The following is a 22,746-nucleotide window of genomic DNA, read 5'->3' on the forward strand; positions in this document are numbered from 1 at the left end:
ATAGAGATACAGTGAATAGTGAAAATTAAAAGAATGTCCCTGCCCGGGGCCGGGCAGTGGCACACCTGGTTGAGCACACATTGCAGTGCACAAGGACCCGGGTTCAAGCCCCCGGTCCCCCAATCTGCAGGGGGAAAGCTTCACAAGTGATGAAGCAGAGCTGCAGGTGTCTCTCTTTCTCTCTCCCTCTCTATCTTCCCTTCCCTCTTGATTTCTGTCTCTATCCGACAAATAAATAGACAATAATAATAATAAAAATAATAATAGTAATAAAAATAATGTCCCTGCCCTAAGACAGTCTATTGGGAGAAAAGCACTAGCCAGTGATATGTGGTCAGCAGGTACCAGCTGTCTGCTAGGGACTAGGAACACCCAAGGGAGCGGCAGTGGCTTTGGCCCCTACCCTCAGGAGAGCGTCTTCCACCACAAAATAAGCACACACACAGGAGTGAAGGCTGACACTGAACATGAAAGAATTCCCAGGCAGAGCTACTGGAGGCCCAGGGCTATGACACAGCCCACAGGGGAGGGAAGGGTGTCAGTCAGAGAAAATGTCTCTGGGGAAGTAACATCTCAGGTGAGAGCTGAGGACTGACTTGGAGTCAACCAGCAAAAGAGGGGAAAGGCTTTTGGAGCCAGAAGGAGCATTGCAAGTGAACCCCTGTGAGGATGAAGAGACCATCTTGAGTCTCCACTCAGCACTGGCTCAGGGCTTGAGCTGTGGGCTCAGGGGTGAGGTTCTCCCACTTTGCAGGGGGGACCCACACTCAGGGCTCCATCTGCCCCTCCCTCTGGACAGCTCGTCTCTGGTCTGAGGGCAGGGAGAGGGGTCTGGGGAAGCAAGAGGCAGATTTGGGCGGACACATGGCATTGAGCAAGGGAGAGCCCTGCTACTTTCACTGACCCCGCTGGAGCCTGGCCTCCTGCCTGCTGGAGTTCACAGAGAGGTGAAGACTTCTCCATGTGGGGGTGGGCTCCTTCTCCTCCAAGGAAGCCAGGAAGGGAAAGGAAAGGCTGTCCTGCCTGTCCAGCCTTTCTGGGAGGGGCATAGCCCTTGATTCTGCTCTGTCTTGGCTCCTGCCAGTGCTCGGGACCCAGTGGAAAGGGTTCCCATGACTCTTCTGTTTGGTCATGGACTTGGGAGGGAGGGCTTGCACCTGGAGACCCCAGGGAGCCCAGGGCTGAGGCTAGTCTATTGCAGACGCCCTCCCCACCCCAAGTTTGGGGAGCTGCACATCTCTCTGCATGTCTCAAGCAGAAGCTGGGTGACTGGGGTCTGCCGCTTACCCTGAGTCCCTCCCTGAGCTTCGCAGAGCAAGTGGGCTCTTCTCAGACATAGCTTCAGGGCCAAGGGGGGCTGTCACTAATTCCCACCAACTCTGGTGGGGAAATTCCAGCCCACCACTGAGGACCTTGGGAATGTCTGTATAGACCCTGGGGCCAGAAAACTCTAGGTCAAGAGCCCAGATCTGTTTCTTCTCTCTTTCGCACATGGAACAGATTTCTCTGCGGGCTCCAGTGTTCCTTTCTCTCTCTTTCAATTTTTTAGATCTTTATTTATTTATTGAATAGAGACTGCCGGAAATTAAGAGGAAAGGAGTGATAGAGCGGGACAGAGACACCTGCAGCCCTGCTTCACCACTTACAAAGCCTTCCCCCTGCAGGTGGGAGCCAGGGGCTTGAACCCAGGTCCTTGTGCACTGTAACGTATGCTCACCCTTACCCTACAGGTGATGATGCCAAGGGTTTAGCACCTGGTGATGGCTGCTGAGAGGGTGATGGGGAAGGGTTTTGTTTGCTTGTTTGTTTGTACCGACAGTAGATGATCTCAGAAGTCATCAGCGCAGGCCTGGGTACCAGAGAACTGCTGGAAGGAAACCCAGTAAACTGAGGCTTCCCTTGGAGGACGAGCTTACGGTCTAGCCTGCGAGGCTCTGCTTGCAGGTTTCAGCCTCACGAGATTCACGTAAGGCAGATGGGAGTTTTGACTAGCAGGAGTTTCTCACAGAGGTGGGCTGTCTGACCCTCAGAGGACATCAGACTCGTTCATGACTGCACAGCAACTCAAAGGCCCGTCTGGCTTCCCCCCTCCTGTCAGTCACAGGCCTGGGAGCCTTCCCAGGCACTATCAGAGGCAGGAGGTGGGGGGCTCTTTCCAAGAATGTCCCAGTCTGTCTTGGACCCCTCATCCAAATGCCCACCAGAGGAAGGAGCTTCCTGTCTCTGGGATCCACGGCCCCCAGCCAGGACAGCCTCTGCCATGGGCTTCAGCCCAGCCTGTCTTCGGAACCTTGGTCCTGGAGCTCACTCGGGAGGGCAGCTCAGAGAGCCCTGGAGCTGCGTCATTCTTCCCGGCAGGAAGAGCAGCTTGGCTCGCGGGCGGCCGGCGGGCTGGGCCCCTTTGTTGCACACTACAGGACGGTGCAGCCACCACACACTTCAGCTGCCAACTCGCTGCGGTCACTCAATCCATCACGGGGCGGGTGCTCCCGGCCGGCCTCTCGCCTGCAGTGTTGTTCCAGTCTGGAGCCGGGAGATAAACGGGGCATGAACTGGCCCCCTGGCAGGGGGTCAGCCCCTTCTGCCCTCATTAAAGTGCCAATCAAGAAGAGGAATAGAGACAAGCTGAGTGAGCTCAGCCTCCCGGCAGGCAGGCAAACAAGCAGGCAGGATTGGCGGAGTGGGCGCAGGGGGCAGGATCCCGGCTCCCCTACCTGAGTGTCAGGCTGGTACCGCCCTGGGCCCTGTGTGGATCAGCTTGCAACACTGGCCTGGGTTTTCCCAGAGAGGCTGTGGGGCTGGAAATTCAAGGCTGTAGACACAGCTTCTGTGGGCTGGCTTGGGCCACTGTTTGGTTACCTGTTGCCTTGGAACAAACCACCCCAAAACTTTTGGCTTTGAACAATCACTCATTTATTATCTCTTGAATCTGAGACCAACTGAATTCAGCTAGGTGACTTCTGCTCCAGATGATCAGGAGAGCCAGCTTCCAGATGGCTCATGTCTGCCCCTGGCATGTCTCTCTCTCTCTCTCTCTCTCTCTCTCTCTTTGTGTGTGTGTGTGTGTGTGTGTGTGTGTGTGTGTCTGTTGTAAGTCCTTTGCTGGAGTGGTTGGATCTCATTCTCCATCTCTCTGGAGCCTTGGGGTCTTTCTTTGTCCCTGCATCTCCACATGGTCTCCTTCCTATAGAGTAGCCAGACCACTTTTCATGGTGTATCAGAGTGGAATATGGTACACCTTATTTTTTTTTCTTTTTAGAAAATATTTATTTTTTTAAAAAATGAATATTTATTTATCCAAATATCCCATGTTACAGTGCCTCTGAGTGAAAATGTGGGTGGCTGTTAAAAGAGCCTTTTGCGAATCAGATAGCTTTTTTTTTTTATGCTCCCTTGCCACGAATATGACGGGAAAGCTGGATGTCCTTGGGCATGATGGTCACATGCTTAGCATGGATGGCACACAGGTGAGTGTCCTCAAACAGCCCCACCAGATAGGCCTCCTGCAGAGCCATCACGGCACAGCTCTGGAAACACAGGTTGGTCTCGAAGTCCTGGGCGATCTCTCGCACCAGCTGCTGGAATGGCGACTTGCGGACCAGCAGCTCGGGGGGCTTCTGGCAGCGCAGATCTCACGCAGGGCCACGGTCCTGGGCCGGTAGCTATGAGGCTTCTTCACACCGCCCGTGGCCGGAGCGCTTTTCCGAGCTGCCTTGGTGTCCAGCGCTTGCGTGACGCCTTGCCACCAGCAGTCTGCTTGGTAGGAGCCATACAGACAAAAGAACGTCAGTCGTCACCAGGGTTATTGCTGGGTTTTGGTGCCTGCATGACAAACCCACAATCCAGGTACCCATTTTCCACTTCCCCCTTTCTGTTATATTAGATAAGACAGAAATTGAGAGGGGAGGTAGAGTTAGAGAGAGAGAGTGAGAGAGAAACACCTGCAGACCTTCTACATTGCTTCTGAAGCTTCCCTCATGCAGGCAGGGGAGCAGAAGCTCAAGCCTGGGTCCTTCCACACAGTGATGTGTGTGCTCAACAGATGCCCTTTCTGTCCTGTCAAATAAGAAAGAAGGAAAGAAAGAAAGAAAGAAAGAAAGAAAGAGAAAGAGAGAAAGAAAGTGAGAAAAAAAGGAGAAAGAAAGAGAGAACGAAAGCAAGAAAGAAAGGGAGAAAGAGAGAAAGAGAAAGAAAGCAAGAAAGAAGAAAGAAAGAGAGAAAGAATAAATAAAGGAAAGAAGGAAGAAAGAAAAAAGAAAGAGAAAGAGCTAGGAAGCAAGAAAGAAGAAAAAAGAGAGAAAGAAAGGAAAGAAGGAAGAAAGAAAGAAAGAAAGAAAGAAAGGAAGGAAGGAGAGAGAGAGAGAGAAAGAAAGAAAGAAAGAAAGAAAGAAAGAAAGAAAGAAAGAAAGAAAGAAAGGAAGAAGACTGCCTGGAGTGGTGGCTTCATAGTGCCAACACTGAGCCCCAGTGATAACCCTGGAGGCAAAAAATAAAATAAAACTTGGGCTTTAATAATGATGAACAATATTGCAAGATCACCGGGGCACAATTCCACATAGTTCCCACCACCAGAGTTCCGTGTTTCATCCCCTCCATTGGAAGCTTCCCTGTTCTTTCTCATCCTCTGGGAGAATGGACCCAGGATCATTATGGGGTGCAGAAGGTGGAAGTTCTGTAATTGCCTCTGTAATTGCTTCTCTGCTGGACATGGCTGTTAACAGGTGGATCCACACCCCCAGCCTGACTGTCATTCCCTAGTGGGGCAGGGCTCTAGGGAGGTGGGGCTCCAGGACACACTGGTGAGGTCGTCTGCCCAGGGAAGTCAGGATGGTGTCATGGTAGCATCTGCAACTTGGTGTCTGAAAGGTGGTGAGATATAAAGCAAATTGTAGGAATAGAGCAGATAAAATTAGGGTCCTTTGTGTGGGAAGAAGCTAGGAAGTCTAGCATGTTCTAAGGGGCCCATGACTTTAGTAATTTTTGCCTGAGCCTGATAGGGTCAACAAGATGCTCTGGTGGGGAGGATGTGGGGTTGGAGTAAATTAGAAGTGTCATGGATGACTGATGGCAGGCCCAGAGCACTGGGATAATGGGGTTGTTTGTTCAGAGGCTCAGTGTAAAGGAGACGGCATGCCTGGAAAAGGAGAGATTTTGAGTTCCATTTTGGACATGTTAGGGTTGGATTCTTTTTGGATTTTCCTTCCTTTTTTCCTCCCTTCCTTCTTTTCTTTCTTTCTCACTTTCATTGATGCCAGAAGTTACTTCTGGGGCTCAGTTCCTGCAGGACAACTACTGGTTGCTATTTTTCCACTTTATTTTATTTGATAGGACAGAGGGATGGGGAGAGAAAGGGAGAGAGAGAGAGAGAGGCCTGAAGCTCTGCTTTAGCGCTTGTGAAGCTCCCTCCTGAAGATAGGAGCAGGGGCTCGAGCCTGGGTTCTTACACATGGTAACATGTGCATTCAACCCAACGTACTATCACCTGGCCCCCTTTTTGGACTTTTAAGTGAAGATGTTGAAAAGACAGTTGGACTGGGGTAGAAAGCATAGTGGTTATGCAAATAGACTCTCATGCCTGAGGCTCCAAGGTCCCAGGTTCAGTTCCCTACACCACCATAAGCCAGAGCTGAGCAGTCCTCTGATTAAGGGGGGAGGGGGAAGGAAAGAAAGAAAGTAAAGAAAAGACAGTTTCTAAGTCTGGCTTTCAAGATAGAGATCCAGATTGGAGATAGAAATTTGAGAATTGTGTGGTCTGGGAGGTGGTGCAATGGTAAAGCTTTGGACTCTCAAGCATGAGGTCTTGAGTTCAATCCTGGCAGCACATGTACCAGAGTGATGTCTCGTTCTTTCTCTCTCTCCTCCTTTCTCATTAATAAATAAAAATAAATTTTAAAAAATTTTGAGAATTGTGACTTTGTGGATGGCATTTAAAGCCTTGGGACTCAACAAGATAGAAAAGGAGAATGTGAACAGAAAACACTGAGATTCCTCCTCACACCTGTGAGAAAGGGCTCCATCAATAAAACAAAAGAAGTGTTGGGTTGGAGAGGATGTGGAGAGAAAGTAGATTTTAAAAAAAAGGTTATTTTATTTTATTTTTTTTAGAAGCAAGGAGTCATCATCAACAGTGGAGAATTGTTCAAGTTAAATGAGACCTTCTAATAGAGATTAGAGTTGGCAAAGCAAATGTCATTCATGACCTTAAAAACAGTGGAGTGTGGGAGATAAAAGTGTCACAACAGCTTACATGGATAGGGCCCAGAGAAGGATAAGAAACATTTCTCATTATGTCTATGGACAAGTAGCTGGTCATATTGGATTTATCTGTCTGTCATTACTAGAAAATTGAATAAAGCATAAGAAAACATTCATTGTCGGGCATTGCAGTCAATACAAGACTATATTCATTAGAAGAAGGGACGTTCATAAGAGTATCACATTCATCTTGACTCTCTGCCTGAGGGCAGTTTTCAAACAGTAGCATCAGAAAGCAGATTCCAAGGAGAGAGCTATCTTCTTGGGTAGACATAAGAAACTTTAGATTTTAGGGTTCAAGTCCCCAGTCTCCACCTTAGGGGCTAAGTTCCATGAGTGATGAGGCAGTGTCTCTCTTTCTCTCTCCTTCTCTACCTCTATGCCCCTCTCAGTTTCTCTCTGTCTCTATCAAAAAACAAAACAAAAATGTTTATTTTAAAGGAAAAAAATAATGGCCACTAGGAGTGGTGCAGGCACAGTGCCTCAGCAACAACCTTCTTGACAATAAAAAAGAAGAAGTAAAAAGAGGAGAAGGAGGAGGAGACGGAGAAGAAGAAGAAGAAGGAGAAGAAGAAAGAAAGAAAGAAAGAAAGAAAGAAAGAAAGAAAGAAAGAAAGAAAGAAAGAAAGAAAGAAAGAAAGAAAAAAGAAAGAAGGACAACAACAACAGAAGGAAGAATTCAACTGGAAAATTCAGAGAGGCCACCACCACTTGAGTAAAAACTACACTCAAGAAGTAAGCGCTTCACCCTAGGGCTATGGGTAAAACTGAAATAGATGGACCTTAACCAAGTTTAAAATCAGTTTTCAACAAGTTCAAGAAATTTCTTCAGTTATTTAACTGTCTATTGGAATTACAAAGCAGCAAGCAGCGCTCTTTAGAGGATGATGTCAGAATCCAGAGCTCCATGATGTAATAGCAAACCGTGGAGCATACACTAACAGTTAGGGTGAGTATAAGTAAGCAGGAAATGTAATCCATACTTAAGAGAGAAACTATCAATCAGCAAACGCAATATAGTCCAGATGCTGAAATTGGCAGAGACTAACGTATAGAAATGTATTAGAGCACCTAATGGGAAGGGGAGAGAAAACATCTGTACAAATGAAATGCTTTTGATGGAAATCTGTGAACTCAAAGACAAGTCAACAGGAATTATTCAAACTGAAGCACACAGAGAAAAATAGAAGGGGGGCAGGCAGTGGCGCACCTGGTTAAGTGCACACGTCACGGTGCTCAAGGACCCATGTTCAAGCCCCCTGGTCCCCACCTGCAGGGGGAAAGCTTCACGAGTGGTGAAGCAGGGCTGCAGGTGTCTCTCTGTCTCTCTCCCTCTCTATCTTCCCCTTCCCTATCAATTTCTCTCTGTCTCCATCCAATAATAAATAAAACATAAAAAAGAAAAATAGAATAATAAAACAAATGAAAACATGGTCCGGAAGGCTGCACAGTGAATAAAACATTGGATTTTCAAGCATGAGGTCCTGAGTCCAATCCCCAGCAGCACATGTACCAGAGTGATGTCTGGCTCGTTCTCTCTCTTCTCCTTTCTCAGTAATAAATAAAATCTTTAAAATAGTTTATGTACACGCTTATTAATTTGTAGTCATATAAATCACTATTTAACTGAGAGGGAAAAAATTGATTGTATATCTCAGACTTTTTAAAGCATAGACTGAGTCTTTTTAATATATAGGCTGAGTCTTTGATATATTGACTCTCTCAAAAGCCTAGACCAGGGAGAACAGAAGCAACCGGTGGCACAGCTATATACAAATAATGTCAAAGGACATAAATTATGGTGATGTTGGGTATGATACAGCAAATCCTAACAAAGGGATTTTCCAATTACCAAATAATGTGATTATAACAATAACTATCTTTTATCTTCTTGAACCCTAAGACAGCAGGAACCTCACATTTCCTCTATAGAGCCTATATTTTTCTCAGTCCAGGAACCTCTAGGGTGGGGCTCACTTTCCTGCATGCTTCTCTCAATTCATACCAAATGATATTGCATCCGCTGACCCCAACCTAATCAGCGCAACAAGTACCACCTCAGCATGCTTCACTTCAGACTGTCCACAGACGTCAGGCGTGGAATGTCAACCCTTCAGCCTTTCTGGTCTTTTTTCCAGCCATGACATCGTCTCCCCAGACAATAACTTGGATCCACCTGCATATCAGATTTCAGGATCAGGAAAAAAAAAAAACTACTATAGCCACAGGCCCTTTGGAATATAACTAAAATATGCCTACTAGCTATCTACAAAATGGAAGAGCCCCCCCCCCCCAACTTTTCATCTGCACTATTCCAGCCTTTAGGTCCATGATTGGTCAACAACTTGTTTGGCTTTGTATGTTAACTCTCTTTTCAACCACCAGGTTCCAGATGCCAGCATGATGCTGACCAGACTTTCCTGGACAGATGACCCCACCAATGCGTGCTGGAGCTTCGCTTCCCCAGAGACCCACCCTACTAGGGAAAGAGAGAGACAGACTGTGAGTATGGATCGACCTGTCAACGCCCCTGTTCAGCAGGGAAGCAATTACAGAAGCCAGACCTTCCACCTTCTGCATCCCACATTAACCTTGGGTCCATACTCCCAGAGGGTTAAAGAATAGGAAAGCTATCAGGGAAGAGGATGGGATACGGAGTTCTGGTGGTGGGAATTGTGTGGAACTGTACCCCTCTTATCCTATGGCTTTGTCAATGTTTCCTTTCTATAAATAAACAAAAATAATCTTTAAAATAAATAAATAAATACTATGAATCAGAACAGGCATCTGAAAACTGTGAAACAGTATTAAATTGACTAATCCACTTATATTTGGAGTTTTGAAATTAAAGAAGAAAATGTGATAAATAAAACGTTTGAGTGGCTGGGTGGTGGTGCACCTGGTTGAGCACACATGTTACAATGCTCACTCAGGTTCAAGCCCCCAGTCCCCACCTGCAGGAGGAAAGCTTTGCCAGTGGTGAAGCAGGGCTGCACGTCTCTCTCTCTCCCTCTCTCTCTCTCTCTCCCTGTCTATCACTCCCTTCCCTCTCAATTTCTGTCTGTTTCTATCTAATAAATAAAGATAAATTTAAAAAAGGAAATATTTTAACAGAAAATGACCAGTTTCCAAAATGAATAGCAGATATCAACACAAATTCAAGAATCCAAGCACATTTTAGTAGGATAAGTACAAAAACATCACACCTAAACATCATATTCAAATTACTGAAATCCTAAAATAACATGCTTAAAATCAACTAGAGTATATATAAAAAAGACTCAACAAAGTTAAAGAGAATAGTGGTTCTGCAAAAACACTCTCATTCATACCTGGGGCCCAGCTCTCCTAGGTTCAACCCTCCCCCCCCCCACACACACACGTGACCACCACCATAAGCCAGAGCTGATTAGTACACTGGAAAAATTAAATAAATAAAACAAAGATAATAAAAAGAGTCATTATTTTCAAAGATGAAAATAACAAGAATAATGACAACCTTCTTATCAAAATCATTAGAAGTCAAAAGATAATGGAATGTCTTTAAAACATTGAAAAATTGTCCATTAAGAATTCTTCATCCTGGGAGTCGGGCGGTAGTGCAGAGGGTTAAGCGTACATGGCGCAAAGTGCAAGGACCGGCATAATGACCCAGGTTCGATCCCCTGGCTCTCCACTTGCAGGGGAGTCGCTTCACAGGCGGTGAAGCAGGTCTGCAGGTGTCTATCTTTCTCTATCCCCTTTTTCCTCCCCTCCTCTCTCCATTTCTCTCTGTCCTATCCAACAACGACGACATCATCAACAACAATAATAACTACAACAAGGGCAACAAAAGGGAATAAATAAATAAATAAATATTTTAAAAAGAAAGTTAAAAAAAAGAATTCTTCATCCAAGAAACTGTGGGATATACACAATGGAATATTGCTTTGCAACTCTAAAAGATGATATTGTATCTTTTGGGGACAAAATGATGGAACTGGAGGTGACTGTCTAGTGAAGTAAGGAGGTGAAGGGTGGCTGCTACATAGTTTTGCTTATAGATAATTGGAACACATGAACTTGAAGAAAAGAAAAGAAAAGAAAAAAAGGAAAGTAGCCAAATTGTCTCTAAGACTTTGTGAGAACTATCCCTTAGGCACGAAAGTGTGCTGTGCTGATACGGAATGATTTCTAAGATACATTATTAAATGAAGAAAAGCAAGGTAGTCACACAGTAAGAACTGTGTAGTAGAAACTAAAAGGAACAGAATATGTAGATGATTACTTGGGCAGAACACAGATGATAGTTGGATAGGAAGGCAAACAGAGGTGGGGTGTGTGTGGTGTGTAAAGTACACAGGAAATCAAAGAGAGGAACTGGATACTGGACAGTAGGAGTGGGAGGGAGGAAAAAGATAAAGAAACCATAAATAAAAAACAGACGCATACGTCAAGAGACAGCTCTTAACAGACAACACTTGGTTCAGTCTATTCAACTTCCTACTTCATTTTAAAATATTGTATCTTATCTTCTAGAGAGATAGGTTTTCAGGGATCCTACCCAGAACATTTATTTGTTTATTTTATTTCTTTATTGGAGGATTCATGGTTTACAGTCAACAGTAAATACAATAGTTTTGAACATGCATAACATTTCCCAGTTTCCCACAGAACAATTTAACCCTCACTAGGTCCTGCTCTGCCATTCTGTTCCAGGACCAGAGCCCTCCCCTCACCCACAGTCTTTTATTTTGGTGCAACGCATCAGAAGAACATCTAAGCCTAACAATTTGACTATAAACCAGGCTAATGAATCAAACCACTGCAAGCCAGTCTATGAGGAACCTTCTTTGAGTTTAAAAGAGAAAATCTAGGGAGTCGGGCGGTAGCACAGTGGGTTAAGTGCACATGGTGCAAAGCGCAAGGACCAGTGTAAGGATCCCGGTTTGAGCCCCCAGTTCCCCACCTGCAGGGGAGTCGTTTCACAGGCAGTGAAGCAGGTCTGCAGGTGTCTGTCTTTCTCTCCCCCTCTCTGTCTTCCTCTCCTCTCTCTATGCCTCTCTGTCTTATCTAAAAACGACATCAGTAACAACAATAATAACTACAACAATAATGAAAAACAACAAGGGCAACAAAAGGGAAAAATTAATAAATATAAAAAAAAAGTTTTAAAAAGAGAAAAATCTAACACTCCTCTTCTCTAGGGAGGGACTTCACCATTCCTGTTTTCAGTCTGTTGACACACTTTAGTAATAATGAATGATTAGTTTAAAACACTAATATACACAGACATTTTTTTTTTATCATTGGTGAGGGTTCTCTGGGTAAAGCAGAAGGTCACATCTCATCGGCCAAGATTGGAAACTGTCTCCTTGCTCCTAACACTTGAGCATTATCAGCATAGTTGGTGTCATGGTCTGAGACCAGTTAGCTCAAGTCTGTCAGCATTGACTCCAGCACGGGTGCATACTGGGCCAGACAGGGTTGCCAAGACCTTGGCCGGTTTGCTCTGCCCCCAGGCCTGTGGCTACATGTGGGTGTCCACGTGCAGGTCACCTGCTTCTTTGCCCAGGACTCTCAGCACCTTGGGCTGCTAGGCGGCGACCTTGGCCTCATTTGTGGAGTTGCCCAACCTCACGTTGGTGTTCAGAAACAAAGCCAGGTTGGCCGAGCACAGCTGAAGGTAGGAACAGATAAACTCTTCTGACCCTTGGTGATGTTTTTCAATTTTATATTCAAATAGACTTGAGTTTACCTCCCCTGGGCTGACAGGGACCTCAAGTTCCTCCAAGGGAAACTTGAGAAAGAGTCTAAAAGATGTATTTCCCCAAATCAATAAATGCACTACTTGTAAGAGAAACAAAAACATCTCAGACTTGGGTAGGGGAGATAGCATAATGGTTATGCAAAAAGACTCTCATGTCTTAGGCTCCAAAGTCCCAAGTTTGATCCCCCGCACCGCCATAAAGTAGAGCTGAGCAGTGCTGTGCTGGGGAGGGGGTGATCCTGAGATTTTATTAAAATGACCCCCTGGTCAGTGGGGGTACATAGGTAAGCCTCTCTTATACAGTCTCTGCCTCACTGTGTGAAGGAAGGACTCCACATTGTCAAAGTTGTATTCTAAAAGCCCTTGTTGTAAAACCAGGCTTTGACTGCTGCTCCTTTTCAGCAAGGACTGTGGAGGCTGTGCAGAAAGGGAGACTTTTCTTCTCCTACTTAGGTGAGCCTGCCGGCCTCTGTCTACCTGGTTGTTGTCAGGAAACGTTAATGAGTGTCATAACAAGATGTAAATGAGAATTCCTTCCCTTGCAATCATTTCTGAATCCCTTCTGGTGTTGTTACAAAAAAAAAAAAAAAATGACAGCACCAGGCCAACTCACACTGGGTATTCAGCTATGAGAACACCAACCACTTGTGCTAAGATGGTCATGGGTGACTATGGGTGGCCACCCAACCCCTTCCTTCTCCCAATGCCCACTGCTCCCCGGGGGTGTGGAACCCATATTATTCACCTCCATTCTCTTCTCAATTGTTCGTTACTCTCCCTCCATCTCTTGGGGGACAGCTCAGGGTCACAGGGAGATTTTTCACTGAGTTTGCACACGGTTTTCACTGAGTTTACACACATGGAATTGGGGTACAAGGACAGGGCAGGGAAGACAAGAAAGGTGCTTTGACCCACAGGTACAGAGTGGGAGGAGTTTAAGTATGGTCACCTCACCTGGTGGCTTCAGTGGGCCGATGGAAAGCTGGCCCAGGGGTGGTGCACACAGGCAGAAGAGCAGAGCAACTTTGCACAGAAAGACCGTTCGGGTGTGTTCCGAGGCCCTGGGGGAATCTGTCTCCGAGCTTCGTTTTCCTTCTAATTTCACCTCTGCATGAGTCCTACCTCAGAACTCAGTAAAGGGACAATCTGGAAAGCTCACACCTCTCACACATGTTCTCTTGGGATTCTTTCAGGCAGACTCTGCATGGGACCCCCAGAAGGGAGCACACCTTCTCTTTATGCCTTTGCACGCCCATATGTGGGTGCTCACAGAGCCTCTAAAGGAAACAAACTCAGGAATGACCCATCCCCAAATTGAGACTTGTCTAGTAGTGACCTAGCCACAGCCACCAAGGAAGTGACCAGTGGCCACAGGGTGGGTCTGGGCCAGCCAGGGGGCAGAGTTCAGGGATTCTCCCCAAATCTTGGTGTCATCACTGTCCCGGCTGGCCCAGCTCTGTCCAGCACAGAGAAGCCACCAGGCCCCATGGACACGGCTCTAGACACCTCTCCACACTGGAGTTCCTCCTCTCTCCCTCCAGAGGGCTTGGAGGCAGCCTGGGTGGTCACAACTTTGGGTCACAGCTGGTGTTTCTTTGGACAGGAAGCAGGTCAGTCCCCAGCCTCGCATGTGCCAGAGTGATGCTCCAGTTCTCTCTCTGGTGTTAATTGATTTACTTAACAACAAAATTTATTTATGTATTCTTAGGTGGAGACAGAATGAGAGAGATCACAGCACTGCAGTGGTGGGTGCAGTGTGGTGGGTGCAGTGTGGTGGGTGCCGGGCTCAGAGCTGGGTCACGTACATGGCGAAGTAGTACACTATCCAGTGAGCTATCTCGCCAGCCAACACACACACATTCCTGTCTCCTGAGTAAGGCCCCTGCATCTCAGGACACTGAGGTTTCATAGCCAAGTGTGGTTAGGGGTCAGAAAACAAAGACAAACAAACAAGAAAGACACAAAGAGCAGAGAAGCGGGACTCTGCAAGCCTCCAGCTGTAGAGAGAGAGCCGCCCTCACACTCCGTCCCAGTCAGGCGTCACAGTCGCCCACACCTCGGCCTTCACCCTTGGGTCCTGTTTCAACACCCACCACCCCCAGAGCTGCTGGGTGAGGGTCAGGATGACCCAGTTTTCAGACCCACTGCTTCAGCCTTGCTCAACCTGACGTGAGGGCACAGCAGGGCCACTGGGCACCTCCCCCCTCAGCCCTTCTGCCAGGGGCCTCCCTGCCTGTCCGCCTCCCCGCCTGCTGATCTGGCCGCCTGCGGTCCTCCCAGGGCCCCAAGCACACAGCCCTTCCCCCACCACTGGCTTCAACTAAGGAACAACTTCCACGCCTCTAGGTTCCCTACATGAAGTGTGAAGTGTGGGCCCCTTGTCAATACTTCCAAAGGGAAACTCAGAGCTACCTTTCTTTTCCTTCTCTTCTCTTTTTACTTATTTATTTATTTATTTATTTATTTATTTATTTATTATCAGAGTACTGCTCAGCTCTGGCTTATGGTGGTGCAGGGGATTGAACCTGGGACTCTGGAGCCTCAGGCATGACAATCTCTTTGCATATCTTATGCTATTTTATGCCCACCCCTTCTCTTTTCTTCCTTTTTTTTTCTCTACTATTTTTCATCTTCTTTACTAAGCTCAGCTTTGGCTTATGGTGGTGCTGGGAATTGAATCTGGGACCTTTGACACCTCAGGTATGAAAGTCATTTTACATAACCATTACGCTATCTCCCCATCCCCAAACCTCTCCCTCTCCCTCTCCCTCTCCCTCTCCCTCTCCCTCTCCCTCTCCCTCTCCCTCTCCCTCTCCCTCTCCCTCTCCCTCTCCCTCTCTCTCTCCCTCTCTCTCTCTCCCTCTGTGTGTGTGTGTGTGTGTGTGTGTGTGTCTCATTTCTTACCAGCCCTGCTCAGCTTTGGTTTATAGTGGTACAGGGGAGATTGAACCTGAGATTTTGGATCCTCAGATACAAGAATCTCTTTGCTTAACCATAGTGCTATCTCCTCACAAAACAAAAACAACAACAAAAAACTTTTTTTCCTTCCTTCTTCCTTCCTTCCTCCCTCCCTCTTCCTTCCTTCCTTCCTTCCTTTCTTTCTTTCTTTCTTTCTTTCTCTTTCTTTCTTTCTTTCTCTCTCTTTCTTTCTTTCTTTCTTCCTCCCTTTCTCAGCACTATCCTTTCCTCTCTCAGACACATCACCCTCAAGTAGTAGAGTCAAGACCAAACTCCAGATTACAAGTGACCCGCAACAAATGAATCAGCCTTTGAGTGGATTTAAACAGGGCCCTGGCCTCAGGCGACGTCTTTAGGACCTGCCTCTGTCCCTTCTGCTCTCAGGGCAGCCTCTCTTTCTGGCTCCCCCTAGGGACACTGGTTTCCGGCATCTCCAGGTCCATCTGCATTTCCAGAAGTACATATACTGGGGGCAGAACCGGGAGATGCCTGGCACAGTGGGCTGCACACACTCTACTGCCTGAGAGGACCTGGGCGGTCCGGCCACACACAGGAACTTGCATGTGGAGGCCTTCATGAGCTGTGGAGTGGAGCTGAGTGGCTCTGGTTTTTCCTCTGCTTTGATGGCTCTCTTTCTACTTCTTACCCTCTGTCTAAAAAGAAAAAAGAAAAGAAAGAAAAAATAAGAGAAGCCCATCAGCTCTCCTGCTGCTCCCATCCCATACTAAGGATAGAAGATTTCCACCATCCCAAAGATATCTCTGTAGGCCAGGGGTGTCTGTCCTGCACTTGAAACCCAGAGGGCTTGGTGATTTTGTTTTAAAAACTATTTTAAAACTTCCTTCCTTGATGTGACACAGTTGTTTTCAATTATAATCATGAATGTGAGAGCTAATAGTAGCAAGAAAAGACAGGTAGGCAGTGAAGCTATGCACTGAACTTGAAAAATACATGATCAGGAGTCGGGCGGTAGCACAGTGTGCTAAGTGCAGGTGGCACAAAGCGCAAGGACCGGCGTAAGGATCCCGGTTTGAGCCCCCGGTTCCCCACCTGCCAGGGAGTCGTTTCACAATTGGTGAAGCAGGTCTGCAGGTATCTGTCTTTCTCTCCCCCTCTCTGTCTTCCCCTCCTCTCTCCATTTCTCTCTGTCCTATCCAACAATGACAACATCAACAACAACAATAATAACTACAATAAAACAACAAGGGCAACAAAAAGGAATAGATAAATATTTTTTAAAAAGAAGAAGAAAAATACGTGGGTGATAAAAACCCAACTAAGTAAAATAACAGAGGGACACCACATCAGAATCTTTCTAGTTATTTATTACTTTTATATTTGCTTACTGTTTTGAATTTTGGTTTTTGGCTATAGATTTCTATGACAAATTATTGACATAGTGTATGTATACAGTAAGTTCATTTATATAGTCGCCCAGTAGCCAGTGAATGAGTTTCCGTAAAGTCAGCACACTGCCAAGATATAAGCAGTACTTGCTTAGTGCTGTTGAGAAGGCAGGTTCTTGGACGCGGCTACTCTAAGCAAACATCTAGTAAAATTCACTTTTCCAGAGAGGACACAGAAGTCTGTTGTCCTGTCTTCAGCACAGAGCCTGTAATGATGAAGCAAGCCACAGGGCTGGCTGAAGAGAAGCTTGTTCCAGAAGGGACTATCTGGGGGACCCATGAGGGTCTCAAGATGTGAGAAAGAGGAAAGGTGAAAAATGACTTGTTAAAAACAAACTGAGGTGGTCTGGGAGGTGGCGAGCTCTTCTTCTTCTTCTTCTAGCGTTTGCCCTTCTTCCGTAGCCAGTCAACAGCGTCAGGTTGAGCCTGATATAAAGTTTCGAGACCTCCTTTGAATCTGGAGAGGTGGCAGTCGTTGACTATGTGGGTCATAGTCTGTCTGGAGCCGCAGGGGCAGTTTGGGTCGTCTCTGGCTCCCCAGCGATGGAACATAGCGGCGCACCGGCCATGGCCTGTTCGATAGCGATTGAGGAGGGCCCAATCATAACGTGCTAGGTCAAAGCCGGGTTGACGCTTGCAGGGGTCTGTGATGAGGTGTTTGTTCTTGACCTCAGCTGACTGCCAACTCTGTTTCCAAGAGTCTGGAACAGAGAAGTTCAGTGTAGGCGTAGGGGACCAGATTGGGTGACGAGACGTCAAGCGTTGGACAGGGTGGGCGAAGATATCCGCATATATTGGCAGGTCCGGTCGAGCATAGACGTGGGAAATGAACTTAGATGATGCCGCATCCCGACGAATATCTGGCGGGGCGATGTTGCTAAGAACTGGCAGCCATGGAACCAGGGTGGAACGGATGGTTCCAGAAATTATCCTCATGGAGGAATATAATTTGGAGTCGACCAAGTAGACATGGGGGCTAGGGAACCATCCTGGGGCACAGTATTCTGCAGTGGAATAGCATAATGCCAGAGATGATGATCATAGTGTGGAAGCGCTCGCGCCCCATGAGGAGCTGGCCAGTCTTGCAATGATGTGATTCCTCGCGCCCACCTTTGCTGCAGTTTCTATGAGATGTTTGTGAAATGACAGGGTGCGATCGAGAGTAATGCCAAGATAGACTGGCTGGGCTTCATGCCGGATTCTCGTATCGCCAAGCTGCCCATTAAGCTCACGCGAGGCCGAGGCATGGTGTAGATGGAAGACAGATGATACCGTTTTTGCAGTGCTAGGGATTAGTCGCCATTTTTTACAGTAATCAGATATCAGAGACATGTCTTTCGTGAGTGTTTCCTCGAGGATGTCGAACTTGGATGCCTGAGTTGCACAGCAGATGTCATCGGCGTAGATGAACTTCCTTGAAGAAGTTTCTAGGAGGTCATTGATGTAAATATTAAATAGCGTAGGAGCCAGAACAGAGCCCTGGGGGAGGCCACTTGAGACAAGTCTCCATCTGCTAGACTTGTCACCCAGATGCACCCGGGATCTTCTGTTTTGGAGAAGAAACGATATAGTGTTGGCCACCCATGGAGGCAGGCATCTTGAGATCTTGACCAGGAGACCATGGTGCCAGACCGTGTCATAGGCTGCTGTGAGATCAACAAAGATAGCACCGGTCTTTAAATTCTTCTGGAATCCATTTTCAATGTAAGTTGAGAGGGCCCGGGCTTGTTCGCACCTGGTTGAGTGCACGCATTACAGTGCGCAAGGACCCAGGTTCGAGGCCCCCCGCCAGTCCCCACCTGCAGGGGGAGAGCTTCACAAGTGGTAAGGCAGGGCTGCAGGTGTCTCTCTGTCTCTCTTCCTCTCTATCTCCCCCTTCCTCTCAACTTCTGGCTGTCTCGATCCAATAAATAAATAAAAGATAATGCAAATATTTTTTTTTAAATGATCTGACCATAAATTAAGTAATATAAGTTAAGTTCCTATGGTAGATTGATTGCTGGTCGCAAAAATGAGCAAAATTCTAAATAAAAACAATTTTTTCCAGGGGTCAGGCAGTAGTGCAGCGGGTTAAACGCATATGGGGCGAAGCACAAGGACCGGCGTCAGGATCCCAGTTCGAGCCCTCAGCTCCCCACCTGCAGGGGAGTCGCTTCACAAGCGGTGAAGCAGGTCTGCAGGTGTCTATCTTTCTCTCCCCCTCTCTGCCTTCCCCTCCTCTCACTATTTCTCTTCTGTCCTATCCAACAATGACGACATCAATAACAACAATAATAACTACAACAATAAAAAACAAGGGCAAAAACCAGAAAATAAATAAATATTTTTTAAAAATGTTTTTTCCTTTTCTCTTTCTTCCCTCTCCCCTCCTTCTCCTTACCTAACCCTTCCCTTCCTCTGTCTCTCTTTCAGAAGATTTTATTTATTAATGAAAAAGATAATAAAAGAGAGAGAGAAAGAACGAGGCATCACTCTGGCACATGTGCTTTCAGGGATTGAACTCGGGACTTCATGCTTGAGAGTCCAATGCTTTATCCACTGCACCACCTCCCATCACCACCACCCACCTGCTGCCCGTCTTTGCTAGGGTTCACTGCTTCAGTCCAAGTTTTTCAGATAGAGAGACAGACCTCACAGCTCCAAAACTTAGCCCAGCATCATGACACTCCCATGTGGAGTACTGGGACCTTGACCCTGGGTTGTGCCATGGTAAAGCAGACAGCCTCACAGATGAACTACTAACAGGGCCAGGTGGTGGCGCACATGGTTGAGCGCATATGTTACAATGAACAAAGACCCAACTTTGTGAGTGGTGAAGCAGGGCTGCAGGTGTCTCTCTGTCTCTCTCCCTCTGTATCTCCCCTTCCCTCTCAATTTCTGACTGTCTCTATCAAAAAAAAAAAAAAAAGATATGGTATTAAAAAAAAAAAAAAGACTCCAAACACTTCTAATATTCAACAATTGCTTGCATTCATTCATTCACTAATTTTCTTTTTTTTAACTTTTTAAGTATTTTTTAAACATTAAAAAATTTATTATCTTTAATTATTTATTGGATAGAGACCATCAGAAATCAAGAGGGAAGGGAGGGATAAGGAGGATGAGGGACAGAGAGACACCTGCAGCCCTGCTTTACCACTTGTAAAGCTTTCCCCCTGCAGGTGGGGACTGGAAACTCGAACCCGGGTCCTTGTGCATTGTAACATGTACACTCAACCAGGTCCACCACCCGGCCCCAACTTTTTAAGTATTTTGTGAAATATATATAAAATATATAAATATATTTATATATATTAATATTTTATATATTATATAATATATAAAATATATTATAATATATTATATATATATAGAGAGAGAGAGAGAGAGAAAGAGAAAGAGGAGAGAGACTTATGGTGGTGCTGGGAATTGAACCTGGAATCTCAGTACCTCAGGCATGGGAGTTCTTTTGCAGAACCATTATGCTGTCTCCCCTGCCCCATTCATTCATTTTCTAATACATTTATTCTAGTGCTGGGTTGCAGGTGGCCAGAGCTAATCCCAGCAGCTTGGGGCACAAGGTGGGACCCAGTCTGGACAGGACACACACACACACTCACATACACACTCTCACAACACACATTCACACACTCACACTGATACACACACACTCACACACACACACACACACACACTCACTCATACACACACACACTCCTCACACAATCACTCACTCAAACACACACACACACTCACACACACTCACACACAGACTCACACACTCACTCAGACTTACACTCACACTCACACACACTCATACACTCAGACTTACACTCACTCACACTTACACTCACTCACACTTACACACTCCACTCACTCACACTTACACACTCCACTCACTCACACTTACACACTCCACTCACTCACACACACACACTCAGACTTCCACACTCACACTCACTCACACACACACACTTACACACTCAGACTCACACTCACACACTCACTCACACTCATTCACACACACACTTACACACTCAGACTCACACACTCATTCAGACTTCCACACTCACACACACTCACATACATACTCACACTCACACACACATACACACACACACTCACATTCACAAGCACACACACACTCTCACACACACTCACACTGGGATAACAGACACAGCCATGATCTTCCCATCGTATCTCTGGGCTGTGGGAGGCCCAGTGTCCCTGGAGAGAACCCCAGAAGGCTGGAGGGGAAGGGGCCAGCTCCAGACTGATACCAGCCCTGATCCAGAATGGGTGGCTTTCTTGTTCTCAGCACAGCACCATTATAACAAAACGATGTTGCGAGAGATGATGTTATATGAGGGCCTGCTCTATACTGCTGGCAACTAATAAATCACACCACTGATGTAATGCCTTGCTTAAGAAAATTCAAATTGCCCAACAAAACCATGACATTTCGCAGTCTGAGCATTTTCACACATGGAAACACAAATAAACGTTGTGAGTAGTTCCAAACAATGATGGAAATAAAGGTGCTAGAAAACAGCTCACTTGGGTAGTGCACTGCTTGTAGACTCCAGTGATAATCCTGACATTACAAGAGAATCGTTTTAAAATTATTTATTTGTTTATTATTGGACAGAGAGAAACTGAGAGGGGAGAGGGAGATAGAGAGGGAAAGAGACAGAGAGACATCTGTAGCCTTGTTTCACCACTCATGAAGCTTCCCCCCTGCAGATGAGGACCGGGGGCTTGAACCTGGGTCCTTGTGCACTGTAGTGTTTGTGCTTAATCAGGTGCACTGCCTGGCCCCCAGTAAAAAAGGATTAAAAAGAAAGAATAAGCAAAATATGAATATGCTCATTTGAAGCTTACATCCAAGCTATTCAAACTCAGCAGAACTTAAGCCCCACTAAATATCTTTGTTTATTATTATTTTTTTCTTTTTTTACCTTTATTTATTGGATAGAGACAGCCAGAAGTTGAGAGGGTGGGGAGATAGAGAGGGAGAGAAACAGCGAGACACCTGCAGCCCTGCTTCACCACTCGGGAAGCTTTCCCCCTGCAGTTGGAGACCAGGGCCTTGGACCTGGGTCCTTATGCATTGTAACTATTGCACTCAACCAGGTGCACCACCACCTGACCTTTCTTTCTTTCTCTCTTGCCACTAGGGTTATCACTGGGGCTCAAAGCATGCCCAACAAGTTACTGCTCCCGGCACCCATATTCCCCCCCTTTTTTTCCTTTATATTTTTATTTTACAGGACAGAGAGAAATTGAGAGGGTGTGGGGGGGATAGGGAGAGAGCCAGAGAAGACACCTGCAGACCTGCTTCACCACTTGTGAAGTTTTCCCCCTGTAGGTGGGGAGCCAGGGCTGGAACCCAGGTCCTTATGGAAGGTAATGTGTGCATTCAGCTGAATGTGACACACCTGGCATCTACCTCTGATAGTTCCTTCTTTTTTATTAATGATTTAATAGCAACTAACAAGACTGTAAGATCACAGGGATATAATCCCACACAGTTCCCACCACCAGACTTCCCTGTCCCATCCCCTCCATTGGAAGCTGCCCTATTCTTTATCTCTCTGAGAGTACGGACCAATTTTTTTAAAAAAATATTGTATTGATAGCTTTATTTTTTAAAAAAAGATTTATGTACTTTTAAGTTTTTATTTGTTATTAATAGTTTGTCACAAGATTGTAAGATGACAGTGTATAGTTCCACACCATACCCTCCCAGCTCTGAAAGATGACCACCAGAGTTCTTGGAAGTCTTACAGTTTTCTTGCATCTGTTTTGTTTGGATTTTTTCTTTTTTTTTTTTTTTTTGGCAAGTTCATGTAAATCAGATCTCTAGACTCCACATGTGAGTGAAACCATCTGGTCATTGTCTTTCTTCTCTTTGCTTTGTTCAGTAAGCATCATCACCTCCAGTTCCATCGATTGTCCCAAAGGACACAATATCATCTTTTTTGATTGCAGAGTAGTAGTCCATGGAGTCTATATTCCGTAACTTCTTTAGCCAATCATCTGATGAAGGACCAAGGTTCCTTTTGGGGAGCAGAAGGTGGGAGTTCTGGCTTCTGTCATTGCTTCTCCGAGGGACATGGGTGTTGGCAGGTGGATCCACACCCCCAGGCTGTTTCTGTCTTTCTCTAGTGGGACAGGGATCTGGGGCTCCAGGACACATGGGTGAGGTTATCTGCCCAGGGAAGGCAGAATGGAATCCTAGTAGCATCTGGAACCTGGTGTCTGGAAGGCAGGAAGATAGAAAGCATGATCCACTGATATTTCTTTTTCTTTTCTTTTATTTATTTTCTCTTTTGTTGTCCTTGTTGTTGTAGTTATTATTGTTACTGATGTTGTTGTTGTTGGATAGGACAGAGAGAA

General features: G+C 46.1%; 2 pseudogenes; one reads left to right on the forward strand and one right to left on the reverse strand.

Annotated features, from left to right (window-relative positions):
- Positions 1-3,062: 3,062 nt before the first annotated feature.
- On the reverse strand, positions 3,063-3,930 carry LOC103122404 (histone H3-like; annotated as a pseudogene).
- Positions 3,931-16,527: 12,597 nt separating this feature from the next.
- LOC132532535 (small nucleolar RNA SNORD22) lies at positions 16,528-16,644 on the forward strand (annotated as a pseudogene).
- The last annotated feature ends 6,102 nt before the right edge of the window (positions 16,645-22,746 follow it).

Source organism: Erinaceus europaeus, chromosome 13 (assembly GCF_950295315.1).
Source record: "Erinaceus europaeus chromosome 13, mEriEur2.1, whole genome shotgun sequence".
Taxonomy (NCBI): Eukaryota; Metazoa; Chordata; class Mammalia; order Eulipotyphla; family Erinaceidae; genus Erinaceus; species Erinaceus europaeus.